This window comes from Bos mutus, chromosome 14, assembly GCF_027580195.1.
Source record: "Bos mutus isolate GX-2022 chromosome 14, NWIPB_WYAK_1.1, whole genome shotgun sequence".
Lineage (NCBI taxonomy): Eukaryota > Metazoa > Chordata > Mammalia > Artiodactyla > Bovidae > Bos > Bos mutus.
This window is the reverse complement of record NC_091630.1, coordinates 48,415,001-48,433,899: the sequence shown is the minus strand read 5'-3', so window position 1 is coordinate 48,433,899 and position 18,899 is coordinate 48,415,001.

Below are 18,899 nucleotides of genomic sequence, written 5' to 3'. Positions count from 1 at the left end.
GAAGAAAAGCCATGACCAACCTAGATAGTTTATTAAAAAGCAAAGACATTACTTTGCCAACAAAGGTCCATCTAGTCAAAGCTATGGTTTTTCCAGTAGTCATGTATGGATGTGAGAATTGGACTATAAAGAAAGCTGACCCCCAAAGAATTGATGCTATTGAATTGTAGTGTTGGAGAAGACTCTTGAGAGTCCCTTGGACTGCAAGGAGATCAAACCAGTCCATCCTAAAGGAAATCAGTCCTGAATATTCACTGGAAGGACTGATGCTGAAGCTGAAACTCCAATACTTTGGCCACCTGATGCGAAGAACTGACTCACTGGAAAAGACCCTGATGCTGGGAAAGATTGAAGACAGGAAGAGAAAGGGATGACAGAGGATGAGATGGTTGGATGGCATCACCGACTCCATGGACATGAGTTTGAGTAAGCTCCAGGAGTTGGTGATGGACAGGGAAGCCTGGCATGCTGCAGTCCATGGGGTCGCAAAGAGTAGGACAGAACTGAGCGACTGAACTGACTGAAACATGAATATGGACATATCTAGGACGGAACTTGCAAAATAAAAAGTTCTCTTGAAGCTATACGGGGCTTTTTTCTTTGAAAGTGTTGTTACATTATTTTTGCCATTTCAAAAGCAAATTACACAAAAGAAAAAAATGCAATCGCACAAAAGAGTCAAAACAACAAAATGATGATCTGTGAGAAAATATTTACAACTTTACATCACAAAGAACTAATACGTGAAAAGTTCTTCAAATTTGAGATAAAAGACAAAATCCCTATAGAAAAAAAAAGCTTAAACAGTTTTCAGAAAAAAAGTTCGTTTGCTTGTTAACATGTGAAAAAGATACTTAACTTCTACTCAAAAGAAGAGAAATGTAGACTGAAACTACACTGAGGTATAATTTCGCACGTATCAGATGGGCAAAAACCCAAAAGCTTGGCAGTGCACAGTCCTGGTGACGTTGTGGGGAAACCAGCAGTTTCACACGTTGCTGGTGGTAGTAGATTACAGAAACACTTCCCGTTAGACCCAGCAATCTCGCTTCTAGGAACCTATCCCATAGACAGATTAACACCAAACAACAGTTCTGCGTTTAGTCATTACAAAATTGTTTGTAATAGCAAAATATTGGAAACACTCAAATGTTCACAATAAGGAACTGAGTAAATAAATTACCCACACAATAAAGTATATTGAGTCATGAAAAAGAATAAGTAATATTTCTATGTACTGATAAGGAGTGATTTGAGTGGTTTCCAGTATACATTAAGTGAAAGAAATGTGCCACAGTACATATCAAATGCTACATCTTATGTAAAAAAGATCAAATAAGAAATATGTATATCTATATATATATATACACATACATATGTGTTTTTTTATTTAGTACTAAAAGATTTATTTTGTTTTGTTTCTGATTTCAAACATTTGGAAGAAAATGTCCTTCTTAAAATCTTCATTTTCCATATTTTGTAAAAAGAATTCATGCAAACAGGCAGCCTCAAGTTTCTGTTCTCATTCAGTTCAGTTCAGTCGCTCAGTCGTGTCCGACTCTTTGAGACCCCATGAATCGCAGCACGCCAGGCCTCCCTGTCCATCACCAATTCCCGGAGTTCACTCAGACTCATGTCCATCAAGTCAGTGATGCCATCCAGCCATCTCATACTCTGTTGTCCCCTTCTCCTCCTGCCCTCAATCCCTACTAGCATCAGAGTCTTTTCCAATAGTACTGGAGTTTCAGCTTTAGCATCATTCTTTCCAAAGAACACCCAGGACTGATCTCCTTTAGAATGGACTGGTTGGATCTCCTTGCAGTCCAAGGGACTCTCAAGAGTCTTCTCCAACACCACAGTTCAAAAGCATCAATTCTTCGGCACTCAGCTTTCTTCACAGTCCAACTCTCACATCCATACATGACCACTGGAAAAACCATAGCCCTGACTAGATGGACCTTTGTTGGCAAAGTAATGTCTCTGCTTTTCAATATGCTATCTAGGTTGGTCATAACTTTCCTTCCAAGGACTAAGCGTCTTTTAATTTCATGGCTGCAGTCACCATCTGCAGTGATTTTGGAGCCCCAAAAAATAAAGTCTGACACTGTTTCCACTGTTTCCCCATTTATTTCCCATGAAATGATGGGACCGGATGCCATGATCTTCGTTTTCTGAATGTTGAGCTTTAAGCCAACTTTTTCACTCTCCACTTTCACTTTCATCAAGAGGCTTTTGAGTTCCTCTTCACTTTCTGCCATAAGGGTGGTGTCACCTCCACAACCAAGGACTTTCAATTATAAGCAAATATGTCTCATAAAAAGTTTCATTTATTTAGCAAAAAGGTAATAATTAATAGGTGCACACATAATTTCATTTTGTATCATTTCTTTTTAGATTCCACTTATAATGGGTATCATACAATAATTCTCCTTCTGTGTCTGACTTACTTCACTCAGTATGACACTCTCTAGGTCCATCCATTTGGCTGAAAATGACATTATTTCATTCCTTTTAAGGGCTGAGTAATTTCCTATTGTATGTAATTTTAAATTTAGCTTATTTTTCCAAAAACTCTGGGAAGATAAACCAGAAATGAATACTGCAAAGAGTTAGCAAGTTAGCACAGGGAGATGCAGAGTAGGTAACAGGAAAAGGGAGAGAGATGGAAGTCGAACTTTCTTTTTTTTTTTTTTTTTGGTAAATTAAATGTAATCAGTGTTTACAATAATTACACACCATAGGTTGACAGCTTTTTTCTTTCCTAGTCATTTGTAAAATTGATGTAAATATGGTAGTTTCTAAGCTTCTATGCTGCTACTGCTAAGTCACTTCAGTCGTGTCCGACTCTGTGCGACCCCATAGATGGCAGCCCACCAGGCTCCCCTGTCCCAGGGATTCTCCAGGCAAGAACACTGGAGTGGGTTGCCATTTCCTTCTCCAATGCATGAAAGTGGAAAGTGAAAGTGAAGTCACTCAGTCGTGTCCGACTCTTAGCGACCCCATGGACTGCAGCCCACCAGGCTCCTCTGGCCATGGGATTTTCCAGGCAAGAGTACTGGAGTGGGGTGCCATTGTCTTCTCCCGAACTTTCTTGAATAGAACTTTTTATATATAGTTTTGATTTCTGACCCATGTAAATGTTTTGAATGTTTGAATAACAGATTAAATCAAAGAGATAGCAACCCTAAAAATTGAGAAGAAAAAGAAACAAACTTAATTCTATATCAAATAGTATCATATTGACACAAAGCAAAAATTAAATTCAAGTGAGTCTTTATTTATTTATCTTCAATTTAATTTTTTTATCTCTTGTCCCTGAGACATGTGGGCTCTTAGTTCCCCCACTGGGGATTGAACCCTCGTCCCCTGTATTGGAAGCACGGAATCTTAACCACTGGACCCACCACCAGGTAAGTCACTCAAGTAACTTTTGGAACATACATTTGGCCTATATATTTCTTAGTGGGTTATATTACCACTAATAATTTTTAAATTGAAATAAGTAGATATAAAGCAAATATGATAAAATGCTAGCCATTATTAAAGATGGTGGATATATGAGCTCTTATTATACTTTCAATTTTTTTGCATATTAGAAAATTCCATAATAGTTTTGAATTTTTAAGAAAAGCAAAAATATCAACTATCAGGGGGAAAGAGAGAAGGAAAGAGAAAGAATTAAATCAAGAAAGAGAAGAAAAAGAACGGTCCTTCTGTTTTCAATACTAATCGCTGTGAGACCAAGATTCCTGCTATGAAGATTGTCTATGCTCCCTGGGGACCATCTGCTCCCCAGCTCCCACCTGCGGAAGCCGCACACATCCAGGCAAGAGCATCTCCATGTAGGACCACAGGAGAAGGCTGTGGAGGTTTTGTGATGCACAAAAGTAACATATAATAGATGCTGACAATTTTTACATTTATTATTACAGTTTCCAAAAGGGAGACTCTATGAGCTCACCAGGGTCCTGTAAATTAAGTTGAGATTAAGAGAAAAGGAAGTGAACAAATATTCAGGTCCTAAAGGATTAAAGCTTGGAGAAGAAAATGACACAGCACTGTTTTGGTTAACCAAGTTGTGTGTGTGCATGCTAAATCACTTCAGTTGTGTCCCACTCTATGTGACCCTGTGGACTATACCTGCCTGGCTCCTCTGTTCATGGGATTCTCCAGGCAAGAATACTGGAGTGGGTCGCCATGCCCTTCTCTAGGGGATCTTCCCAACCCAGGAATGGAAACCGGGTCTTCTGTTGCAGGCGGATTCTTTACCATTTGAGCCACTAGGAAAGCCTGGCTAACCAAGTTGCTTAATGTGCTTAATGTGCTTAATGAAAAAAAAAAATTCCTACGGGAATATTTTATATGATTCATATTATTGTTATTCCTGTTTCTTAAGAAAATAAAAAGCACTTCTAAAGAGCTGCATTTAATAAATAATTGATGTTCGTCATAGCAGCTCTAATGTTTAAAATGACAGGTCCATACTGCATAGCAGTGGGAGCTCTACTCAATACTCTATAATGGCCTATATGGGAAAAGAATCTAAAAAAGAGTGGAGATTTGTATCTGTATGACAGATTCACTTTGCTGTACACCTGAGACTAACATAACATTGTACACCAATTATACTCCAATAAAAATTGTTTAAAATAAATAAATAAATACAATTACAAGTCCAGATTAATCACGTTTAAGCTTCCCTGACAGGTTTTTCCAGTAGTCATGTATGGATGTGAGAGTTGGACTATAAAGAAAGCTGAGTGCCGAAGAATTGATGCTTTTGAACTGTGGTGTTGGAGAAGACTCTTGAGAGTCCCTTGGACTGCAAGGAGATCTAACCAGTCAATACTAAAGGAGATCAACCCTGAATATTCATTGGAAGGACTGATGCTGAAGCTCAGACTCCAATACGCTCGCCACCTGATGTGAAGAACTGATTCATAGGAAAAGACCCTGATGCTGGGAAAGATTGAAGGCAGGAGGAGAAGGGGACAACAGAGGATGAGATGGTTGGAGGGCATCACTGACTCCATGGACATTGCTATGCTAAGTCACTTCAGTCGTGTCCAACTCTGTGCGACTCTATAGACAGCAGCCCACCAGGCTCCCCCGTCCCTGGGATTCTCCAGGCAAGAACACTGGAGTGGGTTGTCATTTCCTTCTCCAATGCATGAAAGTGAAAAGGGAAAGTGAAGTCACTCAGTCGTGTCTGATCCTCAGCGACCCCATGGACTGTAGCCTTCCAGGCTCCTCAATCCATGGGATTTTCCAGGCAAGAGTACTGGAGTGGGGTGCCATTGCCTTCTTTGAGTAAACTCTAGGAGTTGGTGATGGACAGGGAAGCCTGGAGTGCTACAGGCCATGGGGTTGCAAAGAGCAGAATATGACTGAACTGAACTGATGGCTCAGCTGGTAAAGAACCCGCCTTCAAAGTGGGAGACTTGGGTTCAATCCCTGGGTTGGGAAGTTCCCCTGGAGAAGGGAAAGGTTATCCACTCCAGTATTCTGGCCTGGAGAATTCCATGAACTGTATAGTCCACCAGGTCACAAAGAGTCGGACATGACTGAGTGACTTTCACTTTCACGTTTCAAACTGTTTTTAAATGTCCTGATATGCTTGCCTTTCAAAGAGCATTAGCCATTTTGAAGAACACGTGATACCATTGGGATTAAATTTATCAGCTGTAAAAATGATGCTGACTCAGCATAGGTTTATAGAAATGGACTATAATTTCTCTTCCCAACTGCCACACTTCTAATCTTGGAGTTGACATGGTTTATGATAGAAACAGTTCAGAAGGCAACATAAACACAGGAGGAAAAAAAGCAATGGGGAAAATCACTAAAAACCTACATTACTGACAAAACTACAGCAGCAACCATAAAGTGACTTGGGAATACAAAGTGTCTGGAAGTATTATGCACATTTAATCAAAGTAAATTTCATAAACCATAAGTGATATCCCCAAATATTTCACCGGCTTAACAAATTTTTAATGAGCGAAAACATCCTAGCTTTCTCTAGGAGGATTAAACGTATGAATAAACCCTATATTAGACAAACCTTCTTCTTCACTTTAAACAGCCTCTTCTTGAATACCTCTTTATTGTTACCAGTTTAAGAATGAAATCAACCAACCTAGAAAAGGATAAAATCCCCAACCCACTCACCATACATTTAAGCCTGAGGGTTTTTGGCAAAAGATTCCCAGAAATCTGTTCAGCTGACCCAGAGATTAACCCATTTAAAAATGCATCCAGTTGTCTCTGAGTATGCTTTTTGTTCATTTAAGGAATACTGGTCTAATGCAAATCTCTATGTAGTGAAAAATAAAGGACCCATTTAATTCCACTCAGGACTTTTTATTCTGCTCCTTAGTGCAAGACTGCCATGGATATGCCAACGTTAGCTCCAGAATCATAGATTCCTACAGAACAATTCCAACATACTAATGGTGATAGGACGATGACAAAGAGCTCCAAGCACTTTGCTCCAACCCCATTCGCTAGAACTCTTAAAGTCAGAAATAAATAAATAAATAAAAGTGAAAGATGCAGTCTGAATGCACAACTGAGAGTTGCCAAAACCATGTGGTTCTAAGAAAGAAAATTCTTTTAATAAAAAGTTAATATTGAATTGCAATTCCACAAGACTGGAGCCATCAAAAAAAGTAAAATCCCAGACTTCATATTTTATCCTTTTATTTTCAGTGTTTAGCAAGGTGCCTGTCACATGGTAGGAGGCTTGAATAATAAATAAGTGAGTGGATGTTCTGGACTGTGATGCGTGCTAAGTCGCTGCAGTCATGTCCAACTCTTTGCAACTCCATGGACCGTAGCCTGTCAGGCTCCTTGGTCCATGGGATTCTCCAGGCAAGAATACTGTAATGGGTGGCCATGCCCTCCTCCAGGGGACCTTCCTGACTCAGGGACTGAACCCAAGTCTCTCATGTCTCTTGCATTAGCAGGTGGGTTCTTTACCATTAGCACCACCTGCGAAGCCCTTGATCCCTGGTAGGGGAACTTAAAGTCCACATGCCACTTAGTGTAGCAAGAAAAAAAAAAAAAGGCAGTAGCAGCATCTGTGCTATAACTGTCCCCACACCCTTAGGCTCCTCCCAAACTTGCCCAGAGTAGCCAGGAATCCTTGTTTGCTGAGTCACCAGCAAGCACCTTTCCAGGGCAGGTAGCCTAACGAGGAATGCCTGCAAATCCCACTCCTTCTCAGACCCACTTGCCCAGTCCAGGGAAACCACTCCCTGGCAGGGAACAGTGGCTTCTGTCTGCCCTGAGCCACAGAATAAGGTCAGTGGCTGCACATTTTCAGTGGACTCTTGATGACTAAGTTTCCTCTTCTGGGACAAGGATAGTTAAGACTTGCAGAAAGCCAGTGTTTGTTTCTAATATTATTCAATTTTAGTATTATATGCCTATTAAACTTCCAAATTCAAAAACAGTCTTCTCCAAGACTTCTGAGGCAGTCCAGTGGTTAAGACTCCGTGCTCCACTACAGAGGGCACGGGTTTCATCCCTGGTCGAGGAACTAAGGCCCCACATGCTGCAGGGCGACGAAAAGAGAAAAAACAAAAACAGTTTTCTCCAATATTCCTTATTTTATTTCTGCAAACACATTTAGAGTTCTGAGAAAAGAAAAAAAATTTTTTTCATAAAACTTGGTAACATCCTGCAATTCAGGAATTATTGAGCATCTTTGAGGGGCTTCCCTGGTGGCTCAGATAGTAAAGAATCTATCTGCAATGCAGGAGACCTGAGTTCAATCCCTGGGTTGGGAAGATCCCCTGGAGAAGGGAATGGCTTCCCACCCCAGTATTCTTGTCTGGAGAATCCCATGGAGCATCTTTAAAAGGCCGATTCAGTGACTGATCTTTCAACCCTCTTAAGTAACCAAATCTAAGGATAATGCCAGTTTGTGTTCATTTGTGGAATTAATGATCCTACATGAACCAGATTCCCTAAATATTTAATAACGTTCTCAGACTATGTACCCACACACCCCGGGGTACCACAGGGAACCCACAGAACTTTTTCAATTTTTGAGAGACACTTGGCGTCCACCAGACATGACACAACCTGCTACCCTAAGGCAGGTCACAGTCTCAACATCAGATAGCTTCATTCCTTTCAATGGTGTCATGTCTTTGCAAAACTATGTTTTTGGAAGTTGTCTTGATAAAAAGCAAGTACATACACACAAAAATGAGTGTGAAACATAAAGTGGAAGTGCCCATCTGACCCCAAGTTTTAAAAAATCAAGCAGAGCCCCGCAGACATACATTTTATTACTACTTGTGCTGAGGGTTTTTTTTTTTTTAATAAAAATATAAATTTTTCTTTCAATTTATGTGTGTATTTTTTTTTCAAATAGGACAGCAAGGAGATCAAACCAGTCAATCCTAAAGGAAATCAACCCTGAATATTCAATGAAGGACTGATGTGGAAGTTGAAGCTCCACTACTTTGGCCACCTGATGTGAAGAGCCAACTCAGTAGAAAAGACCCTGATGCTGGGGAAGATTGAAGGCTGAGGAAAAGGGCACGACAGAGGATGAGAAGGCTGGGTGGCATCACTGATCCAACAATCATGGGTTTGAGCAAGCTCCAGGAGATGGTGAAGGACAGGGAGGCCTGGCATGCTGCAGTCCATGGTGTCGCAAAGAGTCAGACTGAACGACTGAACAACAGTTGCTTGGGCCTAATTACTTATTGAATGGAACTGGGACACCATGGGCACTGTGAACTGTGAAGGTTTGGGAAACTCAGTCCTATGAGTTTGCCCTTGAAATATCAGTTTTAGGTATCATATGTTTTATTTTACAATATGCATGTGGTAGTATGCCTGCTGCTGCTGCTAAGTCGCTTCAGTCGTGTCCGACTCTGTGCGACCCCATAGACGGCAGCCCACCAGCCTCCCCCGTCCCTGGGATTCTCCAGGCAAGAACACTGGAGTGGGTTGCCATTGCCTTCTCCAATGCATGAAAGTGAAAAGTGAAAGTGAAGTCGCTCAGTCATGTCCGACTCCCAGCGACCCCATGGACTGCGGCCCACCAGGCCCCTCCGTCCATGGGATTTTCCAGGCGAGAGTACTGGAGTGGGGTGCCATTGCCTTCTCCGGGTAGTATGCCTAACACATTACATTGTGGGTGCAAATTTTTCTACGTAAATAGGTACAGGACTTCAGCAGTTTTATGTGTTTTTATGCTTCACCCTGATTATCAAGAGTTGACTAATGACTGAATGTTATGTGTGCCCCAAAATTCATATGTTAAAGCCCTGACCCTGGTGTATTTGAAGGTATGTTTGCCTTTGGGGAGGTAATTAGGTTTAGATGAGGTCTTGAGAGTGGGGTCCCCATGATGAGATTAGCACCCTTATAAAAAGAGGAAGAGTTTGCACTCCTCTCCTCCACCTCCACACCCTCTGCTCTGCCACAGGAGGACACAGGAAGAAAGCAGTGGTCTGCAAGCCAGGAAGAGCGCTCTCACCAGAAACCAAACACCTTGATGGACGTGATCTCAGATTTCACAGCTTCCAGAACTGTGAAAAAATAAATGACCGCTGTAATAAGCCAGCCAGTCTGTGGTATTTTGTAATGGTAGCCTGAACGGACAGACATAACATTCTAAAGGAACATAAGAAGAAAGTCACAAGAATATGTACAGAGTGGGTCATTGTGAGAGGAAGAATGATTGCAAATCAAAGGACTCCTTTTTTCCAAACTAAGTCAATATTCCCTGTACCTAGATGGAGGGAAAACAACAAGTGAACCTGATGGAATTTACCAAGACATCATCCAAGGAGTGATAGGAAGGTGGCAGGGAGCCAGAGCTGGGCGACACCTTTCCAAGCTCTGTGGGCAGAGGTCAAGCCTGTTTTGTTCACAACTGGATTCCAGTGCTTAGCATAGCCCCTGACACAAAGTATACACCCAGAAATACCTGCTAAATGAATGACTCTAGCTGGGAGGTTCACAGGCGTATAAAAAGTAAATGCTTTTAAGTAGAAGATAATACTATTAAACATCATTTGAGAGCTGTTTTGTGATTTGTTCTTATTGGTATGTATTTCTTTTTTTTTTTTTTTGTTTTTGGCCACACAGCAAGTGAGATCTTACTTATTTCCCTAATCAGGGGTTGAACCCTGCCCCTGCACTGGCATAGAGTATTAACCACTGGGCTGCCAGGGAAGACCCTGGTACGTATTTCTGATAACACTCATACTGTTCTGTTTTCAAGGTGTGGTTTGTGACAGTTACCACTGACTCAGCTTGGTTACCTGGTCCCCTCTACAACCTCCCCAATCAGAAGCAGGATCAAAGTCATCAGAGTTTGGGAACTGCTGATCTAATGGGTTTCTAAATAGTTTAAGTTCCATTTAGACAATTTCGATATGTCATCCAGGATTTATGTAAACTCTGTGCTTCTAGTTCATACAAATCATTAAGAAATTGATGCCTTTTGGCAGAGCTTCATAAACACCTGGGAAATCTTTTTTAAGTAACTCATTTTTATTATGAATAAAATGTTCGCTCATAATGGAAAATCTGGAAAATACAGATAAACAATAAGGAAAAAACAATCAATCAAAGATGACCACTGCTAACTTTTTGGAATATACTTCTTAAGCAATTATAAGCAGATATAAAATTTCATTCTTATAAAATTAGAATCTTCTTATATATAGTATGCAGTAAACTAAGTTTTTTTCACAAGTCAGTATTTCTTGAACATTTTCCTATGTCAACACATATTCTTCCATAGCATTTTAGATGAGGTCTTGAGAGTGGGGTCCCCATGATGAGATTAGCACCCTTATAAAAAGAGGAAGAGTTTGCACTCCTCTCCTCCACCTCCACACCCTCTGCTCTGCCACAGGAGGACACAGGAAGAAAGCAGTGGTCTGCAAGCCAGGAAGAGCGCTCTCACCAGAAACCAAACACCTTGATGGACGTGATCTCAGATTTCACAGCTTCCAGAACTGTGAAAAAATAAATGACCGCTGTAATAAGCCAGCCAGTCTGTGGTATTTTGTAATGGTAGCCTGAACGGACAGACATAACATTCTAAAGGAACATAAGAAGAAAGTCACAAGAATATGTACAGAGTGGGTCATTGTGAGAGGAAGAATGATTGCAAATCAAAGGGACTCCTTTTTCCAAACTAAGTCAATATTCCCTGTACCTAGATGGAGGGAAAACAACAAGTGAACCTGATGGAATTTACCAAGACATCATCCAAGGAGTGATAGGAAGGTGGCAGGGAGCCAGAGCTGGGCGACACCTTTCCAAGCTCTGTGGGCAGAGGTCAAGCCTGTTTTGTTCACAACTGGATTCCAGTGCTTAGCATAGCCCCTGACACAAAGTATACACCCAGAAATACCTGCTAAATGAATGACTCTAGCTGGGAGGTTCACAGGCGTATAAAAAGTAAATGCTTTTAAGTAGAAGATAATACTATTAAACATCATTTGAGAGCTGTTTTGTGATTTGTTCTTATTGGTATGTATTTCTTTTTTTTTTTTTTAATTGTTTGGCCACACAGCAAGTGAGATCTTACTTATTTCCCTAATCAGGGGTTGAACCCTGCCCCCTGCACTGGCATAGAGTATTAACCACTGGGCTGCCAGGGAAGACCCTGGTACGTATTTCTGATAACACTCATACTGTTCTGTTTTCAAGGTGTGGTTTGTGACAGTTACCACTGACTCAGCTTGGTTACCTGGTCCCCTCTACAACCTCCCCAATCAGAAGCAGGATCAAAGTCATCAGAGTTTGGGAACTGCTGATCTAATGGGTTTCTAAATAGTTTAAGTTCCATTTAGACAATTTCGATATGTCATCCAGGATTTATGTAAACTCTGTGCTTCTAGTTCATACAAATCATTAAGAAATTGATGCCTTTTGGCAGAGCTTCATAAACACCTGGGAAATCTTTTTTAAGTAACTCATTTTTATTATGAATAAAATGTTCGCTCATAATGGAAAATCTGGAAAATACAGATAAACAATAAGGAAAAAACAATCAATCAAAGATGACCACTGCTAACTTTTTGGAATATACTTCTTAAGCAATTATAAGCAGATATAAAATTTCATTCTTATAAAATTAGAATCTTCTTATATATAGTATGCAGTAAACTAGGTTTTTTTTCACAAGTCAGTATTTCTTGAACATTTTCCTATGTCAACACATATTCTTCCATAGCATCATTTTGATGGCTCCAAAGTATTTCTTTTTTTTTTTTTCAAAGTATTTCTTTATATGTGCTGTGCTGTGCTTAGTCACTCAGTCATATCTGCCTCTTTGTAACCCCAGGGACTATAGCCCCCCAGCCTCCTCTGTCCATGGGGATTCTCCAGCTAAGTATAATGGAGTGGGTTGCCATTCCCTTCTCCAGGGGAATTTCCCAATCCAGGAATCGAACTGGGGTCTCCTGCATCACAGGCAGATTCTTTACCAGCTGAGCTACCTGGGAAGCCCCTATTCCTTATTATATAATAACTCCTAAATGTATTTTTTATCCCCGAAGTTCTCAATCCTACCTGCATATTAGAATTACTGCCCAAGCCCTGCCTCAGAACAATTAATTATGAATCTGGGGAAGGGGTCCAGCCACCAGTATTTTTTTAAGCTTCCCAAGAGATTCTAATATAACGGCAGGATTAAAAAAACAATGATTAATTAAACATTCAGAATTTTTCCAATTTTATGCTTGGACATCAATAAGCACCTTATAGCTAAATCTTTGTCACATTCATAATTATTTCCTTCAAACATCTAAAATGTTTAACATCTGCTAACAGCAAAACTTAAAGACTATTACTGACCAGCTCCTAAACATAGGTATATAGGTGTTCACTGCAAAACTCTTTCAAATTTTCTCTATATTTAAAAGTGTTCAAACTAAAATGCTGAGGGGAAATTCCTTGGTGGTTCAGTGGCTAAGACTTCATGCTTCCACTGCTGAGGGCCCAGTTTCCACCCCTGGTTGGAGATCTAAAATTTCACAAGTCCCCTGGACATGGCCAAAAAAAAAAAAAAAACGTTGAGGGAAAAATAACATTTAGGGTTTTCCAGTAAGCAGCCTGAGGTGACCTTTAAAAATGGTGTGCTATTCACTTGATCCAGAAAACCCCACAAAATCATGCAAATCAAGAGGTTCAAATCTTCCTGTTCACTTTAACATTCAGGAAACTGCCCAGGCCACTAAGGGTATGCATAACTGAAAAGCCACCACGTATCTGCAGGATGGCTTCCCAGGGTGTTCAGTGGTAAAGAATCAGCCTGCCAATACAGGAAACACAAGCGATGTGGGTTCAATCCCTGGATCAGGAAGATCCTCTGCAGGAGCAAATGGCAACCCACTCCAGTATTCTTGTCTGGAGAATTCCGTGGGCAGAGAAGCCTAGTGGGCTACAGTCCATGGGGTCACAAAGAGTCAGACACTACCGAACGACTGAGCACACACACACACACACACACATCTGAAGGATGTCACTTTAAAGAAGCAGTGTGTGCCTTTCCACTGTTACAATGGTGGAGTTGGTGGGTGTGCACTGGCCCAACAGTGGGGCTGGACACAGGGCCAGTGGCCTACAAAGAGAGTTGACTTTTTACTGCACATGGTCAAAAATGCAGAGAGTGATGCTGAACTTAAGGGCTTAGGTGTAGACTCTCTGGTCATGGAGCACATCCTTGTGAACCAAGCCGCCAAGGGGAGGCTCAGGACTTATAGAGCTCATGGTCAACCCTTACGTGAGCGCTCCCTGCCACATGGAGACGATCCTCACTGAAAAAGAACAGATTATTCCTAAACTGGAAGGGGAGGTTCCACAGAAGAAAAAGATATCCCAGAAGAAACTGAAGTATATAAACATGGCCAAGGAATATGATGCCACAAAAAAAAAAAATAAATAAATGCAAAGAAAAGTAAAAGAAAAAAATAATATTTAGAAGTTTCTTAATTAGTTAAAAAAACATACAAATAATGGTAAATGTTATCCCAATACTAAGTAACTGGACCTCTAATTCTCTACAACAAAATTTTTAAAATCACAAACATGTTCTTTCTTTTTTTCTTTAAACTGTTCATTTTGTATTGGGGTATAGCCGATTAACAAAGTTGTGATAGTTTCAGGTAAACAACAAAGGGACTCAGCCAAGCACACGCATGTACACAGTCTCCCCCAAACTCCCCTCCCATCCAGGCTACCCCGTAACACTGAGCAGAGTTCCATGGCCATACAGTGGGTCCTTGTTGTTATTCATTTTAAACATAGCAGTGTGTACAGGCAACCATAATTTCTTTCTCTAGGACTATGAATCTCTTTCTGTTTTGTTAGTAAGTTTGTCCGTATCATTTCTTTTTAGATTCCACATGTAAGGGATGTCATATGCTATTTCTCCTTCTCTGACTGACTTCACTCAGTATGACAGTATCTAGGTCCATCCATCTTGCTGCAAATGGCTTTATTTCATTCTTTTTAATGGCTGAGTAATATTCAGCCATGTATATATATACACACACACACACACACACACATATATCACATCTTCTTTATCCATTCCTCTGTTGATGGACATTTAGGTTACTTCCATGTCTTGGCTTAAAATGGCAAACATGCTCTTGACATCACACTTGCAGAATTAGCATCTCCACAGGGGACAGAAAGCCCAAAACGATAGCAAATTCTTCAGGGGAAGGAGCGGTTTTTGCAACTTTGAAGCATTCACCAGAAAAAATGCTAAGTGGGAAAGTTCAGTCTGTGGATGGTTGCCTCAGAACTCTGCAGATTAATCCTATCATCCTATCATCCAAGGAACCCACCACCCCAGCTCAGTAGACAGAAGATCCATGGTGAACTGTAATCACAGATCTTGCACAGACAACAGTCCACAGGCCAAATGAAATGCAATTAACAGCTGTATAATGAAGGCAGTTTCAAAGTCAGGAAGGTTTTCCTAGAAGAGGTTGGTTTGAGCCTGGCCACTTGCACCCTCCCTAAGACCTGCTCCCTCTGTCACCTAAACAAGTGCCCAACATTAGCAGTGAACACTGAAGACAAAGATGTTCCAGGTCATTTCTAACAAAAACAAACAGTTCAGTACTTCCCTGGTGGTCCAGTGGTTAAGAATCTGCCTGCCAATGCGGAGGACATAGGTTCAATCCCTGGTCTGGGAAGATTCCACATGTCATGAAGCAACTAAGCCTGTGCACCACAACTGCTGAACCTGTGCTCTAGAGTCCGTGCTCCACGAAAAGAGAATCCACCCCAGTGAGAAGCCCGAGTGCTGCAACTAGACAGCAGCCCCGGCTCTCAGCATCTAGAGAAAGCCCACTCGCAGCAGCAAACACCCAGTATAGCCAAAAATCAATTAATTAATTTTTTACAAAAACGAAAGAAACAGGAGTTCAAGTTTAACATCAGACACAGTGGAATTCAAGTCAAAAGTTGGTCACAATTTATCTTGACAAAAATGTTACCCACATAGAAGATAGAATCATCATCCTACACCTTTAAAAAAAATTCAAGTGTATGGCATCTGATGGGCTTCCCTGGTGGCTCAGCAGTAAAGAATTTGCCTGCCAATGTAAGAGACACAGTTTCGACCCCTGGATTGGGAAGATCCCCTGGAAAAAGAAATGGCACTCCACTCCAGTATTCTTGGCTAGAAAATCCCATGGACAGAGGAGTCTGTCGGGCTACAGTTTATGGTGTTTGCAAAGAGCCGGACATGACTGAGCAACTAGACAACAACATGGCATTCAAAGGAAGAAAAAGCAAAATTGTTAGAAACATACAGGAAAGTTAGGAGTCCCACTACCTCACAGGGGCCATCTGTGGCCCCCAAATGGAATTTTTTTCATCCTATGTCTATGACTTTGCTTATTATATAAACAGCTAAACTAAGAGAACTTTGTCTTTTATAATTAGGATTCTTAATGCCAGGAGAAATATCAATAACCTCAGATATGCAGATGACACCACCCTTATGGCAGAAAGTGAAGAGGAACTAAAAAGTCTCTTGATGAAAGTGAAAGAGGAGAGTGAAAAAGATGGCTTAAAGCTCAACATTCAGAAAACGAAGATCATGGCATCTGGTCCCATCACTTCATGGGAAATAGATGGGGAAACAGTGGAAACAGTGTCAGACTTTATTTTGGGGGGCTCCAAAATCACTGCAGATGGTGACTGCAGCCATGAGATTAAAAGATGCTTACTCCTTGGAAGGAAAGTTATGACCAATTTAGATAGCATATTGAAAAGCAGAGACATTACTTTGCCAGCAAAGGTCCGTCTAGTCAAGGCTATGGTTTTTCCAGTGGTCATGTATGGATGTGAGAGTTGGATTGTGAAGAAAGCTGAGCACTGAGGAATTGATGCTTTTGAACTGTGGTGTTGGAGAAGACTCTTGAGAGTCCCTTGGCCTGCAAGGAGATCCAACCAGTCCATTCTGAAGGAGATTAGTTCTAGGTGTTCATTGGAAGGATTGATGCTGAAGCTGAAACTCCAGTACTTTGGCCACCTGATGTGAAGAGTTGACTCATTGGAAAAGACCCTGATGCTGGGAGGGATTGGAGGCAGGAGGAGAAGGGGATGACAGAGGATGAGATGGCTGGATGGCATCATTGACTCGATGGACATGAGTTTGGGTGAACTCTGGGAGTTGGTGATGGACAGGGAGGCCTGGCATGCTGCGATTCATGGGGTCACAAAGAGTCGGACACAACTGAGCAACTGAACTGAACTGAATGTCCAATATGTACAAAACTTAGGCAACTGCATTCTTAGAGGACTATCTTAAAGGAAAGTATTTTTGTCATAAGTATATAAGGGTCACAGGACTATCAAGTTTGAACCATATTTACCAAATCTACTCACGCTTTGACAAGATGGAGATACAAAATACTGTACTCTCTTAACAGATTCAAGGGCTTCCCTTGTGGCTCAGTGGTAAAGTAGCTGCCTGCCAATGCAGGAGACATGGGTTTGATCCCTGGGTCAGGAAGACCCCCCAGAATAGGAAATGACAACCCACTCCAGTATTCTTGCCTGGGAAATCCCATGGACAGAGGAGCCTGGCAGGCTATATAGTCTATGGGGTGGAAAAGAGTCAGACACAACTTAGCAACTAAACAACAACAGATTGAAAGAAGAGGAAGGAAGAAGGGAGGGAGGAGGAAAAAGAAGACAGGAAGGGAGAAAGGAAAGAAATGAAATAAATCTTCACTGAGTAGCCAGTAATACTCTAGGTGCCTTCACAAGCCTTAGTTCAAAGCTACATACCCTTTAAGTCAGGAATAGTCTCCCTGACATTACTCACCAGCAGGGCTGGATTCTTTTTAAAGCCTTAAAGCTTTGAACATGAATTAATTCGTCCCCTAAATCCAGGTCTCTCTTAAACAAATGATGTTAATGCCCAAAGTGGGGTTATGAGATCAAGATCTGTGTGCAGAGTTAAATTCCTTCCCCTGCCTCCATTCCAAAATAGATGTCCAAGTAGCTAGCCTTCAAATCTGCTTAAAGGGAGACTTTCCCTCTAACTTTCTATTTCCTGTGTGTGGGACTAGACAGCAGAACAGACACCAAACACCCACTGAAAGTCTGCTGAGTGGTAACAGAGCAGAAATCTTAGGAACTTTCATTGCATACATTGTGTATTTCTATCTTCCTAGTTTGTATCCAGTTCAGTTCAGTCACTCAGTCGTGTCTGATTCTTTGCGACCCCATGAATCGCAGCACACCAGGCCTCCCTGTCCATCACCAACTCCCGGAGTTCACTCAGACTCTCGTCCATCGAGTCAGTGATGCCATCCAGCCACCTCATCCTCTGTCATCCCCTTCTCCTCCTGCCTCCAATCCCTCCCAGCATCAGGGTCTTTTCCAATGAGTCAACTCTTCATATTAGGTGGCCAAAGTATTGGAGTTTCAGCTTCAGCATCAATCCTTCCAATGAACACCTAGGACTAATCTCCTTTAGGATGGACTGGTTGGATCTCCTTGCAGTCCAAGGGACTCTCAAGAGTCTTCTCCAACACCACAGTTCAAAAGCATCAATTCTTCGGTGCTCAGCTTTCTTCACAGTCCAACTCTCACATCTATACATGACCACGGGAAAAACCATAGCCTTGACTAGACGGACTTTTGCTGGTCTCTGCTTTGCAATATGCTATCTAAGTTGGTCATAACTTTCCTTCCAAGGAGTAAGCGTCTTTTTATTTCATGGCTGCAATCACCATCTGCAGTGATTTTGGAGCCCCCCAAAATAAAGTCTGACACTGTTTCCACTGTTTCCCCATCTATTTCCCATGAAGTGATGGGACCAGATGCCATGATCTTCGTTTTCTGAATGTTGAGTTTTAAGCCAACTTGTTCACTCTCCACTTTCATTTTCATCAAGAGGCTTTTTAGTTCCTCTTCACTTTCTGCCATAAGGGTGGTGTCATCTGCATATCTGAGGTTATTGATATTTCTCCCAGCAATCTTGATTCCAGCTTGTGCTTCTTCCAGCCCAGGATTTCTCATGATGTACTCTGCATAGAAGTTAAATAAGCAGGGTGACAATATACAGCCTTGATGTACTCCTTTTCCTACTTGGAACCAGTCTGTTGTTCCATGTCCAGTTCTAACTGTTGCTTCCTGACCTGCATATAGGTTTCTCAAGAGGCAGGTCAGGTGGTCTGGTATTCCCATCTCTTTCAGAATTTTCCACAGTTTATTGTGATCTGCACAGTCAAAGGCTTTGGCGTAGTCAATAAAGCAGAAATAGATGTTTTCTGGAACTCTCTTGCTTTTTCGATGATCCAGCAGATGTTAGCAATTTGATCTCTGGTTCCTCTGCCTTTTCTAAAACCAACTTGAACATCTGGAAGTTCACGGTT